The sequence below is a fragment of the Balaenoptera acutorostrata genome, chromosome 15 (genome assembly GCF_949987535.1).
Source record: "Balaenoptera acutorostrata chromosome 15, mBalAcu1.1, whole genome shotgun sequence".
Taxonomy (NCBI): Eukaryota; Metazoa; Chordata; class Mammalia; order Artiodactyla; family Balaenopteridae; genus Balaenoptera; species Balaenoptera acutorostrata.
The window spans coordinates 46,651,023-46,669,544 of record NC_080078.1 but is presented as its reverse complement, the minus strand read 5'-3'; positions in this window follow the sequence as shown (position 1 = coordinate 46,669,544).

The following is an 18,522-nucleotide window of genomic DNA, read 5'->3' as shown; positions in this document are numbered from 1 at the left end:
TGGAAAGAGTATGATAAATATAGCTAATGTCAACGTTATTCATTGTTCAAATCACTTTGTATACATTCACTCATTTAATCTTGACAACGAGATAGATACTGTTATTATCCCCACTTCATAGATAAGCCATCTGAGGCACCAAGAGACAATCTTTTGCACAGACCTGATGAGCCAGTAAGCAGTAGGGTTATGATTTGAACACAGGAAGTCTGGAGCCAGAGATTACTCTTCTAACCACTGTGCTAGGAATTCTGAAACTTGAGTGGGCATCAGAATCACCTGGAGGCTTAACAGATCATGGATTCCTGGACCCCGACCTCAGAGTTTCTCATTCATAAGATCAGGAGTGGAAAGGCAGGATTTTGCACTTCTATCAACTCCCAGGTGCTGCTGCCCCAGGAACCACGTTTTGAGAACCACCATCCTGCACGACACAGAAGTGATTGGCAGGTGTGTTCCTGGGAAGGCAAGGAAGATTAAACAGACCTGGAGGGTGATTAAGCTACGCAGCTAATTCTCAGTTTCTAAAGTCAGATTATCTGTGTTCTTCCAGTTCCTAAAGCAACCCCAAAGCCGGCATTGCCTGCAAGGTGCCACCTTCTTCCTATTTATGTTAATTATAGGCAGCTATCTAAATACTGGAGATAATTAAGAGCATTGGCTGGAGCATCAAAACACCTAGGTTTAAATCTCAGTCCTGTTGTTACACGCTGACTTAACCTTTCTAAGCTTCAGTTGTCATATCTAAAAAATGACAATTATTTACCACTTAGGATTTTAGTAAAGGTAAATTTTACACACACACACACACACACACACACATTGCCTGGCATACAGAAATAATGGTGGTTATGTATTTTATAAAAAGAGGGTATCTGGTTTCCTTCCTTCCTCTGAGACACCAGCAGAGAAATCTAACTTTGAGACGCCACTGCAGTAAGATTTTCCAGGGTCACATCAGGTACCCAGACTTTCTTTACAGCTTCTAACTGTGATAAGGATAAAAAAAAAAGAAAGTGTGTGTATTTGACAATCTGCTCCCCACTCCTGCTGAGAGGCAATTATTGGCTGACTCATCTCAGGGGCCATCTTTCCTTGTGCAGAAGAGACAGGGGAACTGAAAAAATGGAAGGTGCCGGAAAGGGAGGCCCAATCTGCACAATGGGAGTCTGGGCAGCTGGTCAAATAAAAGAGAGATGTTAAAATAAATGCACTCAGTGTTATAAATGGAATCTCCTCTCTGTCAATAATTATTTAAGTTCTTTATCCACTAATACATTCATTTACTCAACAAATATATATTGAGCCCCTGCTACATATCGGCCACTTCTCGAGGTTCTGGATAAACAGGGGTGAACAAAACAGGCAAAGATCCTCTCCATGGGGAGCAGGGGAGGGAGATGTGAAGACCATGGGGGCAAAGTGGGCAGGATCAGAGAGTAAAGATCTGAAAGAAATGACGATGCCAGCCATGTGCGCATCCGAAGGAAGAGCATCTGGTGGAGGGAACAGTAAAGGCAAAAGCAGGGAGAACTGCCAGTGTGAGTGAGTGGAAGAGGGCGAGGGAAGAGATGGAGTTGGGGGGAAGGCCAGGTCCCATCACAGATGGCTAGGGAGGAAGATGGGTTGACATTCGCAGGATTTTAAGCAAAGGAGGGACATGATCCAACTTTGAAAGTGGGTCTATGTCAACACAGCATGAGGGAGTTGGGCTGATACCAAGTGAAGCCTTTGATTTGGGACCTGCATATAAAGAGGAAAAAGAGAAAAGAGAATAAAGATCAGAGGTCCAGGAGAAAGATCTGGGTAGAGACCAAACTAAAGACAGATCCAGATCCTGTTGGCCTTTATTCTCTTCTCCAGTCCTTGCCCCACGGTTTTCTCATGATCCCAAGGGGCGATTTACTGAGTATACTGATCTTGTCAATCTTACTTGCACATTAGAATCATCCAGGGAGATTTTCAACATGCCCTGCTCAAAACCAAATTAAGGGACATTCTTCCAAATAACTGGCCAGTATGCTTCCAAGGTGTTAAGGTCAAGACTAAGATGGAGGAACTATCCCAGATTATAGGACTACAGGACACTAAGAATTCTTGATATGACAACTAAATGCAATGTGGGATCCTGGAAAAGGACATGAGTGGGACAATCAGCAAAATTTGATTAAGCTCTGTAGAGTAGATCACGTATCAGTACAACATGTATCGATGTTAATTTCCTGATTTTGATCATGGCACTGTGGTTACATAAATTATGAACATTTGGGAAAGATGGGTGAGGATATATAGGAATCCTTTGTACTTTTTTTTTGCATCTTTTTTGAAGGTCTAAATTATTTCAAAATAAAATGTGAAAAAACTACCCAGGCCATTGCCCAGGCCACACCCCAGACCAATACATCAACATCTTGGGGACTGGGGACTGGCTACAGTCCATTTTAAAAGCCCTCTAGATGATTCTAAAGTGCAACCTGGTTTGAGAATCACACCTTGGATTTTAAAAATCTTTAGGGGGCTTTGCCTTAAAGTTTTCTTCTGTCCAAAGGGCACAAAAAGGCCCCTTCCTTCTGAGGTTGTGTCAGCTCCTCCCAGAGCGTCTGTTTGCCACCTTAGACTCAAAGGAACCTCTTCTGGGTAGAATCAGAGATAAGGCTGGAATAAGGGGGATGTGATCATGCGGTCACAAGAGAAGCATCCTTTGAGACTCTGAAACGAAACTGAGCAGTACCCTGCAGGGCCTTCCCGGGGACAGACCCAACACCACCACCACCACCAACGCCCCCACACCCACACCCACCCCCACCCCCCCACCCCACCCGCCATGTTCCCTGCCTCTTGTTTGCAGAAAAGTTTTAGCCTTCTAGGCTTTCTCCCAAGTTCCAAAGAGCAAATTCAATCAGAGAAGAGAGAAAATGGAAACAATGGAAGACGGTTAAGCAAAATAAAATAATAATAGTTGAGCCATAAAACAAAGTCAAGGACATTTAGTTCCTCCTCAAGGGCTATAGATAATACCCTGAGCCATATACTTGAGTTGTTTTGCAGATACTAAACTCACCCTCCCCACACACCCAGGTGGAAGAAGTTAACTTCAGGCTGACCACCAGCATGTAGACCCCAAACTGGAAGGGACCAGAAGGCTGATGATGGAGATTCCTGAAACATCACCCTGTGACCTCACCATCAACCAATCAGAGAATTGTGCACAAGCCGATCACACACCCTGTGACCCTCTCTGAAAGCCGTTGGGAAGTTCGGGTCTTTTGAGCATCAGCTGCCCATACTCCTTGCATGGTTTCTTGCAATAAATGCTGTATTTTCCCTCACCACAACCCAGTGTCAATAGATTGGCTTTGCTGTGGATCCAAGTTCTGTTCAGTAACAGAAAGATGTTTCTCTAGAAGAATTTGTGTCTTCCTCCTGGAAGAGATCCACACTAAGAAAGGCAATTATAGTTCCAAAAACCCTCACTGCCCCCTGGGGAAAGAAAGGAGATCAGGCAGCATCACAAGGTAATCTCCAACTTCAGACAAGTAGTTACCTCCACTCTCAGCTTTGGGGATGTTCCTTTTTCAAACAATTTATTTTATTGCTACACAGAAGGATGAGCCTTTCCTATGGAAACTGGCAAACACTAAATACCAACCTCTGCCAGCAAATGCAGCTATAAGAAAATGAGGCTTAATCTGCTTTGATTAATAAGGAGGCACCAAAAGGCTGCCCGTGGGCTGGAGGCTGCAAGAGGGAAAATGAAAGACGCTGATTAGGAATGTGCCCAGAAAAGCAAAGGGAAAAATCAGAAGGTTAAGCAACATAAAAAGACCTCTAGATTCGGATTCAGTTTTAGAAGCAGCCTCAGAAACAAGGCTCTTGATTATTTACATATAAATATGCTGGGGGCAGGGGAACCAGGGTACTCAGCTGTGCATCCTAAGTTTCTTATCAATATCTGTTCCCAAAGCAGCTGCAGAAATCAGCTGCAAACTCCAACTCTAAAAATGAAAGTCACTTGGCCAAACGGGGGTGGAGGCAAAGGAAGGAGGGAGGCAAGGGCACCGAATGGTGCTCCAATTAACCCACGGAGGCCTGCAGCCCATACGCACCACCTGGGAGCCTTTAGACATGGCAATGCCCATGCTTCACCCTAGAGCAACTAAACCAGACTCGCTGGGGGTGGGGCCCAGGTTCAGTGTGTTTGGCATTTCCCAGGTGATCTGAATAGAGGACTTGATTGAGTACCAGGTTGGGGCGGGGCGGGGGCGCTGGTCTGCAAACCTTTTCCATCAAGGTAGATTTTGGGCTCTGTGACCCAGATGGTCTCTGCCCTTACTATTCAGCTCTGCCGTTGAGGCCTGAAGGTGGCCATAGTCGGGAGGTAAATCAGCGCGTGTGGCTTTGATAAATGAAATAAAGGAACTTGATTTACAAGAACAGTAGTTTGCAGCCCCTGTTCTAGACCCTTGTTAGCCAAAGTATGGTCCTTGGGTCAGGGGATTCGGCATCCACGGGAGCTTGTTACAAATGCCGAATCTGCGACCCCACCCCAGAAGCCCCTCTCGACAGAGTTTCTTTTTAACAAGGTCCCCAAATGACCGGAGCACACTGAAGTTGGAGAAGCAGGCGTGAGGTGACTGTGCTGAGGGGTGACCAGCCGAGGGAACGCAGATGGCTAGCCTGAGTCTTGGAGCACCAACTCTTTTGTCCATAAAACTGTCCTTGGCATTGAGGGTTATTCAGGCATTCCAGGGGCATTTTGCCCGTATATAGGGACTTTGAAAGGCACCAGATGCTGCAGGAATGTGAATTGTGGATTGGTGGCAGCAAGCCCTGGCCTCAGGCCAGCAAGGTAACTGTCCCCTCTGCAGGTGCTCGCCTTTCCAGCTTCAGTCATGATGCGGTGGGAAGGGCGGGTCACGCAGGTCCTCACTTCAGAGGCCAAAACACAGTAACCCCAGTGTCTGCTGGCCTCGTCCCCTGCAACAGCACAACTGCAGAGCCTGGGGGCCATGACCCTGAGTGTGAAGAAGTGTGACTTGGACTAGGCTGGCAAGGCTGAATGCCATCAACCTGACTCATAACCCAAACATGTGGCTCTTTTGCTTTTATATCTCCCTGCCCCGTGCAGGGAGGGGGCCTGCTCCCTGCTGCATCCCCGGCACCTGGCACGGCATCAGAGCTCGCAAATCTTTGATGAGCCAATGACCACAGAGGCTGAGATGCTCAACTGGGTGGCATCCATCTTTAGGCCATGAGGACATAATTGACAACTGACCTTCATACATCAGCATGCCGAAGGGCTACGGGTTTTTCTTATTTTTTCCAAAAGAGCCATCTCCGTGTCCCTTGCACGTAGAGGATCCTGACAAATGACAACAGAGGCTATTTTTTAATCTGTTGCCAGAAGCAGAAGCCCTAAGGGCCAGTGTCCCAGTCTGTAGAGTTAATGGAGCTCCCAAAGGGGCTTCAAGCTTGTCCCGTTTCCCGCAAGCCCGGTGGTGCTGTGACGCAGAGAAGTAATGAACTGAGCAGCCCTCTCTCTCCAAGTGCCCATCTGCCAGTCAGCTGGGCCTAGCCTGTTGTCAGAGGATGTCTGCCATGTCCTAGAAAAATGCTCTCTCTTCTCTGAAAGCCCGGCCAGGGATTAGCATGAGAGGAAGCGAACACACACCACTCCAGAAAGCCTTGCGCCTGTCCCCGAGGCATCTCCGTGGACTGCAGTTCTGACACATCGTGTGTAGGAGGCTTGGAAAGAGGCGTGATGAGGAATTCACGCGGCACTTGGGAACTGGGATGAGGCCCTGGACAACGGAGCCAGAGAGCCAGCGTGGTGTAGAGAGAGAGATTTCTTAAATCTACAGTGCACATGCATCTCCTGGGCATCTTATTAGACGACAGGCCCCGAGGCTGGGCTGGGATTCTGCAGTTCAGACATGTCCCAGGTGATACTGCTGCTGCCCTACAGGGCACCTGGGCTACTCCTCTCCTCAGGCTTCCCCCCAAAAGCAGTGCATGTGGCAGATCTATGCTCCAAAGAAGGCCAAATAATAACTCCCATCTGCCAGCTCTTCTTATATTGTGACTTCAACTCTCCTCCCATTGAGAGGTGGGGCCTGCATTCATTCCCCTTAGCGTGGGCTGGCCTTGTGACCGCCAAGGAAGTGATGTTGTGACTTCTGAGGTTAGGTCATGAAAGGCGATACAGTTTCCTCTGGTTCTTTTGGGGTGTTCCCTCTTGGAAACCAGCCACCCTACTGGGGAGAAGACCAAGCATCCACGGAGAGCCCCAGGTGAAGAGGAATCGAGGGGCCCGGCCAACAGCCCCAGCTGAGCTCCCAGCTGACAGCCCGCAGCAACTCGCCAGCCATAGAAGCGAGCTGTAATTTAAAACACCCCAGATCAACCCTCCTACACTGTTGGTGGGAATGTAAATTGGTGCAGCCACTGTGGAGAACAGTACGGAGGTTCCTTAAAAAACTAAAGATAGAGCTACCATATGATCCAGCAATTCCCCTCCTGGGCATAAATCTGGAGAAAACCATAATTCAAAAAGATACATGCACCCTGGTGTTCATAGCAGCACTATTTACAATAGCCAGGACATGGAAACAACCTAAACGGCCAGCAACAGAGGAATAGATAAAGGAGATGTGAGATAGATAGATAGATAGACAGACAGATAGATATACACACACACACATATACATACAATGGAATATTATTCAGACATAAAAAAGACTGAAATAATGCCATTTGCAGCAACATGGATGGACCTAGAGATTATCATACTAAGTGAAGTAAGCCAAAGACAAATATATGATATCACTAATATACGGAACCTTAAAAAATGATACAAATGAACTTATTTACAGAACAGAAACAGACCCACAGACTTAGAAAACAAACTTATGGTTACCAAAGGGGAAAGGCCGAGGGGGAGGGTGGGTGGTGGGAGGGATAAATTAGGAGTTCGGGATTAACATACACACACTAGTATATATAAAATAGATAATCAACAAGGACCTACTGTATAGCACAGGGAACTCTACTCAATATTCGGTAATAACCTAAATGGGAAAAGGATCTGAAAGAGAATACATATATGTATATCTATAACTGAATCACTTTGCTGTATACCTGAAATTAACACAACATTGTAAATCAACTCTACTCCAACATAAAATAAAAACTTTTTAAAATAAATAAATCCTAGTTCCATCTAGGAAGTGGTTCCTCTCCTTCCAGTCAGGTTGCCCCATCTGAAAATACGTGGAGTAGAAATAAACTGTCCCCACTTGAGCCCTGCCCACGTGGCAGACTCGTGAGCAAAATAAATAATCATTGTCCCTTTAAGCCTGAAGGCTTGGGTGTATTTTTCATGCAAAATAGTGTTTGGAACATGGCTTTAACTACTCCTCAGGTCTTCTTTTCACTCTGTACACCCTCTCTGCACAAGCTGATCACTCCCATTATTTAAATTACCATTTGCTTGGACTCTCCTCTTCTGACCTATAAAGCTGTAAGTCTAATTGCCTACCATATATCCCCAATATATACAAATCTTTATCTCCTCCTCTAGCTCCATCTCCACCCCAGCCCTAAATACCTTTCTCCTTGTTTATCTGGTACCACCATCAATTTGGTCAATTGAGCCAACATCCCCTGACCCCAATGCTAACATCAAGTAGGTGATGCCATCAACCTAATTCCCTCGACATCTCAGGTTTACGACCTTCCCTCTGCATTCTCATGGGCTCCCACTACCCAGTTTACGTCCTCAGTGTCTCCACCCAGAGTTGTTCCAATTGCTTCTATGTGCATCTGTTGTTTCTGAGGCCCACCCCCATCACTATCAAGTTGATCTTACCCCTTCGATTGCTTTGAGAGTAAGGTCTAAGGATAGCATGGAATGCCCCTCATGCCTTGGTCCCAGCCTACTGATCAAACCTTGCATCCTATATTAACTACCTTGTTCTGAGTTTATATATTCTCACAATCTCAAACTTCATGGGGTCCCCCAAATACACCCTGCCCTTTCATCTCAGTGTATCTTGACACATGTTCTCTCTGGCTCAAATTGTTTCTTTCACCCCCTTCTACCCATCCTCTCTGTCCTTCTGATCCCAACTCAGACATCACCTCCTCCAGGAAGCCCTTTCCGAACCAGGTTTCTCTCTCTTGCTACTGCTGTACATGGTTCTATTGTTGAACTTCTCACATTTTACTGCAAATCTTCTATTTACATGACTTGTAGACTAGTGTTTCTTTCTTTCTTTTTTTTTTTTGGCAGTGGCATATTTTACGTATTAATAGAGTGGCTTAAATAAGACAGTTGTAGAAGCTGAAAGACAGGAAAGAAAAAAATGAATCTATGCGATATCTCGAAAACACATTTTTCTGTTTTACCATAGGTACCATTTTTTTTCCCAAGGTAACAGTAGTGGTTTTTTTAAATTGCACACGTCTATAAACCTAATAAATAGTTTTTTTCTATTTTTTTTTTATATAGCAGGTTCTTATTAGTCATCCATTTTATACACATCAGTGTATACATGTCAATCCCAATCTCCCAATTCATCACACCACCATCCCCAGCCCCACACCGCTTTCCCCCCTTGGTGTCCATACGTTTGTTCTCTACGTCTGTTAGACTAGGTGTTTCTTAATGTATGTTAATCCAGACCAACAACATCAGCAACACCTGGGAAGTTTTTTTAGAAATGCATATTCTCAGGCCCTACCCCAGATATACTGAATCAGACACTCTGGGGTCGGGCCCAGCAATATATGTTTTAACAGGTCCTCCAGGGGGAGTCTGGTGCACACTGGGCTTTCAGAACCATTGTTATGGACCAGTTGGACAAACATTAGAATCACCTGGGAAGGTTTCAAACATCCCAACCCAATTAAATCCAAGTCTCTGGGCATGGGACACAGGTAGCAGTACTTTTAAAGCTTCCCAGGGAATTCCAATGTGCAATAAGGTTGAAAAACACTAACCTACATTCTTTCTATTCAGAGTGTAGTTGCCAGATCAGCGGCATAAGCATCATCTGAGAACTTGTTAGACGCACAGAATTTCAAGTTACTTCCCAGACATACTGAATCGAAATCTTCGCTTTAACAAGATTCCCAGGTGATTTAGGAGGGCGGCCAAGATGGCGGAGCACAAAGACCCTAAGCTCACCTCCTCTCACGAGCACACAAAAATCACAACTACCTGCAGACAACCATCGATGAAAATGACTGGAACCTACCAGATAAGATCTTCTACATTTAAAGACATAAAGAAGGAACCACAGTGAGATGGGTCGGAGGCACGGATTCGCGATGTAACCAAATTTCATACCCCAGGACGGCGACCAACAAACAGGAGAATAATTATATTGCAGAGTTTCTCCCACAGGAGTGAGAGTGTTGAGCGCCACGTCAGGCTCCCCAGCCCGGGGGTCCAGCACCGGGAAGATGAGCCCCCAGAGCATTTGGCTTTGAAGGCCATTGAGGCTTAATTGAAGGAGCCCCACAGGACTAGGGGAAATAGAGACTTCACTTTAAAAAGGCGCACACAAAATCCCATGCACACTGGGACCCAGGGCAGAAGCAGTAATTTGATAGGAGCCTGGGCCAGACCTACCTGCTGGTCTTGGAGAGTCTCCGGGAGAGCAGAGGGGTTGGCGGATGGGGGCGCACAGCTGTGGCTCACCCTGGGGACGTGAACGCTGGTGGCAGATACATCGAGGAGCATTCAGCCACAGGAACACTGCTGCTGGAAGCTAATACCTTGGCTCATTTGCACCGAGACCTGGCACTACCCAACAGCCCGCAGGCAACAGGGCTGAGACGCCTCAAGCCAAACAACTAACTGAGCAGGGACACAGCCCACCCATCTGCAGGCAGGCTGCTGAGAGACTAAACAGCCCACACCTGCCTCTGGACACGCCCCTAGATGTGGCCCCGCCCACCAGTGGGCAGGCACCGGCCCCGCCCACCAGGAAGCCTGCACAAGCCTGTAGTCTGGCCTCACCCACCAGGAGGCAGATACCAGAAACAAGAAAACTGTAATCCTGCAACGCAAGCCAGACCCTGCCCTGGGACCGGCTGGGCCCTGGCTCTGCCCACTAGCAGGAAAACGCAAACTTCAGGACACCCCAGACCCTATACCCAACTGTATCAGGAACTGGCCCCCTACCACCCAACAACAATGATCTGAAACGAGCTCTGGGAATCCCTGGGCCCTGCAGCCAGCCTTCAGGAACCAGCTCTGCCTGCCAGTAGTCTGACACTAACCCCAGGACCTGGCTTCACCTGCCGGTGGGTGGGGGCAACACCCTGGAGTCTTTAGTACCCTGACTCCACCCACCAGTGAGGCAGCACTAGCCCCGGGGCCCCCTAGGATCCCGCAACCAGCCACCTCGTGACCAGACCCCACTACACAGCAGCAGCCAGCGGCATCCACACAAGGCAGGACCTGGCAACCAACTGGACTATAGGCTGACCAAGCCCACCAGACTGCCCACATAGTCAGCCCACCACAGCAGAAGGAGCCCTGCAGCCCTCTTAGGGGGGACCCCTAGAGCATCTAGCTTGGGTGACAAGAGGGGAGTGCCCTGCAGGGACACATAGGACACCTCCTACAGGGGGCCACCTCTCCAAGGTCGAGAAACAGATCTAACCTACCACACACATAAAAATACAAACAGCGACTTAGACAAAATGAGGTGGCAGAGGAACATGGTCTAGACAAAGGAACAAGATAAAACCCCAGAAGAAGAGCTAAGTGAAGTGGAGATAGGCAATCTACCCGAGAAAGAGTTCAGAGTAATGATCGTAAGGAAGGTCAAAGAACTCAGGAGGAGTAAAGGTTCTCAGGTGATTTGAATGCACACTGAAGTTTGAAAAGCACCATCTCATACATCTCCGTATCCCAGCTCCTAGCGAAGAGCTAGGAACATATGAGCCACTTGATCAATTCTAAAAGAAAATATTAATAAAAATGTCGATTCTACTTCTCATGGTTTTGGAGAATAAAATGGGAACGTATAGTAAAGTGCTTTGTAAACAGCTTTATAAATATGAGGTACCAATATTAACTGATACATAAAGAGTTCATTAGGCCATTCATTCCAAAGTGTTTAATAAGTGCCTGCTATCTGCCAAGTATAGCGTTAGGCACAAAAGAGTATAGTGAACAGGAAAGATCCAGCCTCCAAAGTCTAGTGGGAAACACAGATATTAAACACACAATTACATACATAATGAATTAATAATACAATTGTGATGGATGTTGCAAAAATGGAGTACACAGTGTTGTGAGTACACTTCTCTTTGATGTGTGGGTTTTGCCTCGAGTTCCCTCTGAGGAATATACCAGGGAAAACCAGTGATTAGAGTCAAGGGGCCTAGAAGGATGTGGATATAAGACTTTGACTTAGGAGGGGAAATTGGAGGCAGGTGGTCCAAAGGTACAGACTTCTAGTTAGAAGATAAGTAATAAGTACTAGGGATGTAATGTACAATGTGATGACTATAGTTCACACTGCTGTATGACACACAGGAAAGTTGTTAAGAGAGTAGATCCTAAGAGTTCTCATCACAAGGTGAAATTTTTTTCTTCTTTCTTTTCTCTTTATTGTACCTATATGAGATGATGGATGTCAGCTGAACCTATCGTGGTCAATGTACATCAATATTTGTACATCAAACCATCATGCTGTACGCCTTACACTTCAACATCGATGTATGGCAATTATTTCTCAATAAAACTAGAAAAAGAAGACTTTGACTTAGTTTGGGTTCCCCTCAAAGCAGAGCCTGAGATGAGGAGTTGGGTGCAGAGAGCTTACATGTAAGGAGATCCCATGAAACACAAATGAGGGAAAGGGAAAAAGGGGAGCCAATAAAGGGAATATCCGTGAGGAGCTGGGGCTCAATCCCACTGGGGACCCTCTGGGAAATTGTGTGGGACATACCTCAGAATCACCTCAGGAATCTGCAGTGTCTATCCAGTACCCCACTGCTTGAGGGCTCCCAGAAGGCACTTACTCTCCCACGCTCCCAGGTTATTCCTTTGAGCCGCTGAGCCACGTCACTGGAACAGTGGTTCTCAGACCACCAGCAGCAGTAGGATTACCTGGGAACTTGTTAGAAGTGCAAATTCTCAGGTCGCATCTGAGACCTAGTAAATCAGAGTATCTGAGGGTGGAGCCCAGCAATCTGTTTCAACAGCCTTTCGGGGGATTCTGATGCCCACTGGAGGTTGAGAACCACTCTGTTGAAGAAAGGCCCCCCCCAGGCAGAAAAGAAGAGAGACCAGGACCCGAGATGGGAAGCTGGGACCTCCCTGAGGAGCATCCGTGCCACTGCAGGTGAATTCAGCTGGGCTGTGAGGCTCTGGCGTGGGTATCAACAGTGTCTACCACAGGCTACCTGATTTTACCTCATATAATCTGGGTTTTTTATTCATGTATCCACTGAAATTTATGAAACCACTCCACTTTGTCAGGCACACTAGTCAGGGCTCAGGCCATAATGAGAACAAGACATGCCCCAGCCCTTGTGAAGTTTGTAGACGAATGGGGAAGAGAGTTGTATACGATCTGGTCTGAAAGGTAGCACAGATTCCCTGAAGCTTTCCAACGTTAATGTTCATCCGAATCACCTGAGCGTTGTGTTAAACCGTAGAGGTGGTTCAGCAGGATCGGGGTGGTGGTCCAGGAACCACATTTTGAGGAGCAAGGCCCTGAAGGATGCTGAAGATGAGACCTGAAGGATACTTACTTAATAGGTGGCCAGGTTAAAAATAGGTAGGATGTCTCTTCTGGTTTGACTGGGCCTGAGGGGTTTCCTGGGAGGTGGGACTTTAAGTGGCCAAACTGGGCTGGGTGTCCACCTAGTAAAAAGCAGGGGGAGGGGAGGGTGGAAGGAGGAGGAAGAGTAGGCCAAGTGTTTATGAAGCCCTTGAGGTAAGAACATGCTATGTAACAGAAAAGGAAGAAGCCAATGAGACTGGGAAGATGCAGGAAAGAGTCTTACGAGTGTCTTGTAAGCTTGGGTAAAGCAAACTTTGGTGGATAATCACATTTCTGAGCAATCCACCTGCAGCTGAGACTTCTCCTGCTTCATCTCCAGCTGGATCCTTCACAGGGGGCCTCAGTGCGGTAGCCCCTCCCTACCACAGGGGGCTCTTGTTTGAGTACTTGAAACATGGCTAGGGCAACTGAGGAACTTTTAAATGTATTTCGTCTTCATTGTAAATTTAAATAGCCACATGTGGGCTGTGGCTACCATACTGGACAGTGCAGGTGCAGAGAATGGATTGATCGGAGACAGGCAAAAGTGGATACTAGGATACCGGTAGAATAACTCCTTCAGGAGAGAAATGATGTTGGCTTAGATGAGGTGGTGGCAGCAGGAAATGGAGCAAAATATTATGCCTGGCTCAGAAAATATAAAGATATAAGGGGTGAGAAGATGAAGTTGAGGATAATTCCTAGGTATCTGCTTTGAACAACTGGATATATGGCAGGGCCATGTACTGTGGAGAATCAGGTTTGGGGATAGTGTGAGGAAAAGGTAGTGAGTTTGAAGTGTCTGTGAAACATTCAACGGAGATAACAGAGTGGGAAGCTGCATGTGCAGGTGGGGGTCTCAAAAGAGAGGTAAGGTGGTGTTTGTTCTACTCAAAATGGGCATCCCCTGACTCCAACCTGCTGGTTCAAACTGGAATTCCATCTTCAAACAGCCCTACTCCTCTGTGGTTGGTGAGGGGGGCACATGACACAGGTGGGCCATATTTTGGTAACTATGGTGATTGGCCCAAGGGTGAGCATCCAACTCAAGCACAACTTTTCAGAGCTCTTCCTGAACTTTTAAACTTGGGACCAGAAAGACAGATGTTTAGTGATTCCCAGGCTAGGAGCTCTTGGCAGCCATGTTTCTACCATTTGGAAAAGCTAATGTGGGGTAATTAAGAGGGCACACAGAGAGAAGCAGAGGCAAAAGAAAGAGAAAGAAAGACAGATGTGGAGGCCCTTTTCCGTGGTCTAAGAATTACAACATAACTGTAACCTATTCTTGACTCTTAGTTAATTAATCAACCCAATTTATGGACATTTCCTTCTCATGAGGCACAATGATAGGCTTTGAGGGAGTCCTAAAAAGGCATAGACCTTTGCCTAAAAGAACTCACTGTCTAGTTTGGGGGACAAAAACTGTGATAAAAGCTTAATAACAGTAAAATTGGATGGTGCTACAACAGAGGGCAGACCTGAAGACATAATGTGGTTTTTACATTACTTTTTACGTTTTTACATTACTTTTTACTTCATTTTCCACACCCAGTAAGTTGTCAAAACCTATCAACTCTGGGGGAAAACATCTGTTAAATCCATTTCTCTCATAAAACCTGTAAAAGTCTGTAAATAGCTTTAACTGAATGCTATCACAGTGAAAAATAAAACCAAACATTTTTAAACACCCAAATTATCAAATAAGATTAATAGAAAATGCCATTAAGTAAATAAAGAAATAAGCCTAGGACAAGGATTGCTAGTAAATTAGGTCTTTCCTACTTAGATAATCTCTTTCAACTCAAGGCCTTTAAATTTCAAGGTAATTAATGAAAAGCTTAGTTTGCATTAACATTTTTATAGAAATAAGTCCCCAGGTTAAAACCCTCTAGTGGCTCCCATCACATTTAAGGGGGAAAAAAATCAGATTCTTTGTCACGGCCTTTAACTCACTTCATCATTTTTTCTTGCCCTTTTGCTACCTCATTTCCTACCACCTTCCCACTCTTACCCTCACTCTCTCTACTCCACCTACACTGGCCATATTTATGTTTCTAGAATGACCTTTTCACTCACTGGAATATTGTTTCCCCAGGTATTTTCTGGTCTTGGCTTAAAAAAACAACTTCGCCCCAACCCATCACTCTCTGTGAAATAACCCTGATTTATTTTCCCTCTGAGTATATGACCTATTTATGTACGTGTTCATAGTTTATTTTCTGTCTTTATTACTAGAATATAATCCCCATGAGGGCTGAGATCTTGGTTCTTTCACCACTGTATTCTCAAGAGACCAGAGTAGTGCCTTGCTCATGATAGACTCTCCAAGCAATAGGCAAACAGCATGAGGCAAAAGGTTTTTACCTTCAGGTGTCTCTCATATTTTATGTGGGAAAAGTTAACTTCCCAGAAGACTTCCGTCTTGCCTTATTGGCTCAAACTGGATCACATGTTTACTTCTGGACCAATCACCAGCAAAGAAAAGTGGGGTTGTCATGATAGGATTCGACCGATCCTAACTCATTCTTGGGGAGGGGGCCAGTCTTCCTGGAAATCGAGGGATTGTCACTCACTACCTGAAAACAAAATTGGAATTCTATTAACAGGGGAAAAGGAGATATGGCTAACGTATAGGTAGACATCAGTGTCAGTTATCATGTCTGGTGTCCTGATATGACTTCAGGTTGAAGTCATATTACTTGGAGACCATGAAGAATGCTTTTGCATGTTGCATAGGACCACACCTATTGCTTTGCATTCTTTAATTCACCCACTCATTTGTTGATTCATTCTCACAAACACCTTTGAGCACCTATTATATCAGACTGTATAAAAATCTAGGGATACAAAGAATCAGACAGTTCTTATTTAGGGAGATATCACAGTCTATTGAATAGATGAGCAGTTATACAAACAGTTATAATACCGTATGTTAAGTGCTTTAGTAGCAGGAAGTGGAAATTGCATTTAGACATGGGAAGAGTTACTAAATCTCCAAATAGGGGGGATTCAGCAAACACGTGTTGAATGAATAATGGGTGATTAAATGACCAAACAAAAGAAATAAATGAATACACATACATTAAGAAAGCTTAAACTAGCACTTCGTGTTAATGTCTATATTCTACAGGGGGAATGAATCATAGAGATATATGCCCAGATCCATGTCAATGCCACTTTTATTTTTTCTTTAAACCTTGGTAAAGATAAAAGGGAGAGTCTGATAGGAGAGCTAGAGCATTGCTTGACTAATTAAATTCAAGCTTTGGTTACCTCAGGTGACCTAACTGGAAAAGAGTCCTCAAAGAAAAGAACCTGCTCTGTGTAGCGTGTGTTTTCTTTTTAAAGCAATGTTTTCTTAAACTTTGAATGGATGTAACAATATCTCCCCAACAACAATTTTCTAGGAGGCGATATTTATACCAGCTAATTATGCAAGACCTTTGTAGCAAAATGCCATAACAGCATTGATTCACCCACACTTCTCACACTTCATCAATGTAATACCCCATATTAATAAAGGACAAAAATCACATTACGACCTCAACAGATGCATAAAAAGCATTTGACAAAATCCAACATTGCTTCATGATAAAAACTCTCAAGAAACTGGGAGTAGAAGGGAATTTTCTCAACAAGGTGTCTACAAAAAACCCACAGCTATAATCACATTTAATGGTGTTATGTTAGAAAATGATGTTACAGTAAAAAGACTAAATACTTTCTCCCTAAGAACAAGACAAGGATCTCCACTTTCACCCCTTCTTTTCAACATTGTATTAGAATTTCTAGCCAGGGAAATTGGGCAAGAAAATATATATAAAATGCATCCAGATTGAAAAGGAAAAAGTAAAACTTTCTCTATGTGCAGATGACATGATCTTATATATAGCAAATCTTAAGAAATCTATAAAACTATTAGAACTAATAAATGAGTTTAGCAAAGTTACAGAATGTAAGAACCATATACAAAAATCAATTGTGTTTCTATATAGTAACAGTAAACAAACAAATGATATTAAGAAAACAATGCTATTTACAATAACATCAAAAATAATAAAATACCTAGGATAAGTTTAACAAAAGAAGTACAAGACTTATACTCTGAAAACTACAAAACATTCTTAAAAAAATGAAGACCCAAATAAGCAGAAGGACATCTCATGTCAATAGACTGAAAGATAATATGTAAAGCTGGCAATATACCCCAAATTGATCTGCAAATTCAACTCAAACCCCATTAAAATCTCAGTTGGCTTCTTGGAAGAAATTGATAAGCTGTTTCTAAAATTCCTATTGAAATGAGAGAATAGCCAAAACAATCTTGCAAAAGAAGAACAAAGTTGGAGTACTCACACTTTTTTATTTCAAAAGTTACTACAAAGCTACAATAGTCAGAACAGTGTAGTACTGGCGTAAGGACAGGCTTACAGGTGAATGGAATAGAATTGAGAGTTTAGAAATAAACCCATAAATCTATAGTCAACTGGTTTTCAACAAGGGTGCCAAGACCATTCAATGGGGAAAAGGAGAGAGAATAGTCTTTTCAACAAATAGTACTGAGAACTAGATATCCATACACAAAGAACAAAAAAAAACAAAAACAAACAAACAAAAAACTGAACCCCTACCTCATATCACATTGAAAAATCAACTCAAAATGTATCAGAGGCCACTGTAAGAATTAAAACTATAAAAGTCTTAGAAGAAAACATAGGTGTAAATTTCATGACCTTGGATCAGGCAATATTTTCTCCGATATGAACCTTGAAGCACAAACAGCAAAAGAACAAGTAGATAAACTGGATTTTATAAAAATTAAAACATTTGCACTTCAGATGACACTATGAAAAAAAATGAAAGGACAACACACAAAATGGGGGAAAATATTTTCAAACCATATATCTGATAAGAAATTGTAGCCAGAATACATAAACAGACTCGTAACTCAATGATAAAAGACAAATTACTCAAATAAAAAATGCACAAAAGATTTGAATAGACATTCTCCCAAGAAAATATACAACAGGGCTATAAGCACATGAAAGGATGCTCAACATCACTAAACATTAAGAAAATGCAAAAGGCAGACTCAAAAGGCCATATATCACATGATTCCACTAATATGAAGTGTCCAGAATAGGCAAATTTATAGAAACAGAAAGTAGATTCATAGTTGCTTGGGGTGGGGGTGAGGGGTTGTTGGAGGGAGATAGGAATAGCTTGTAATTGGTACGGTTTTTCTTTCTGGAGTGATGAATATGTTCTGGAACTAGATAGTGGTGATGTCGGCACAATTTTGTGAATACACTAAAAAATCACTAGATTGTACTCTTTCAATAAGTGAACTGTGTGGTATTTAAATTATATTTCAATAATGCTGGGTGGGGGGTTGTTGGGGTTCTTTTTTCTTTGTTTGTTTTACGAAAGACAGACCAGCCTGTTTCTTCCATGGAGAGCTTATTGACTAAAACAAGTTAAAAGCCATATAGATAAAATCAATCGTATGAGGCAGTCACCATGGTTTGGATGTTAGGGACTTTGGGTTTCACAGCTAAAAGCCACCATTTGAGAAAAGCCCAACCAGTGGAGTGTTTGTTGCAATTTTCAGTAGCAAGAATTGATTTGGACTTGTACGTGCAAACTTCAGCCCCAACTCAGAAATCCTGTCTCTTTCCATTTTTATACCCAAATTCTTGATTTTTATTCAGCCTGAAATACTGCACTCTTCACC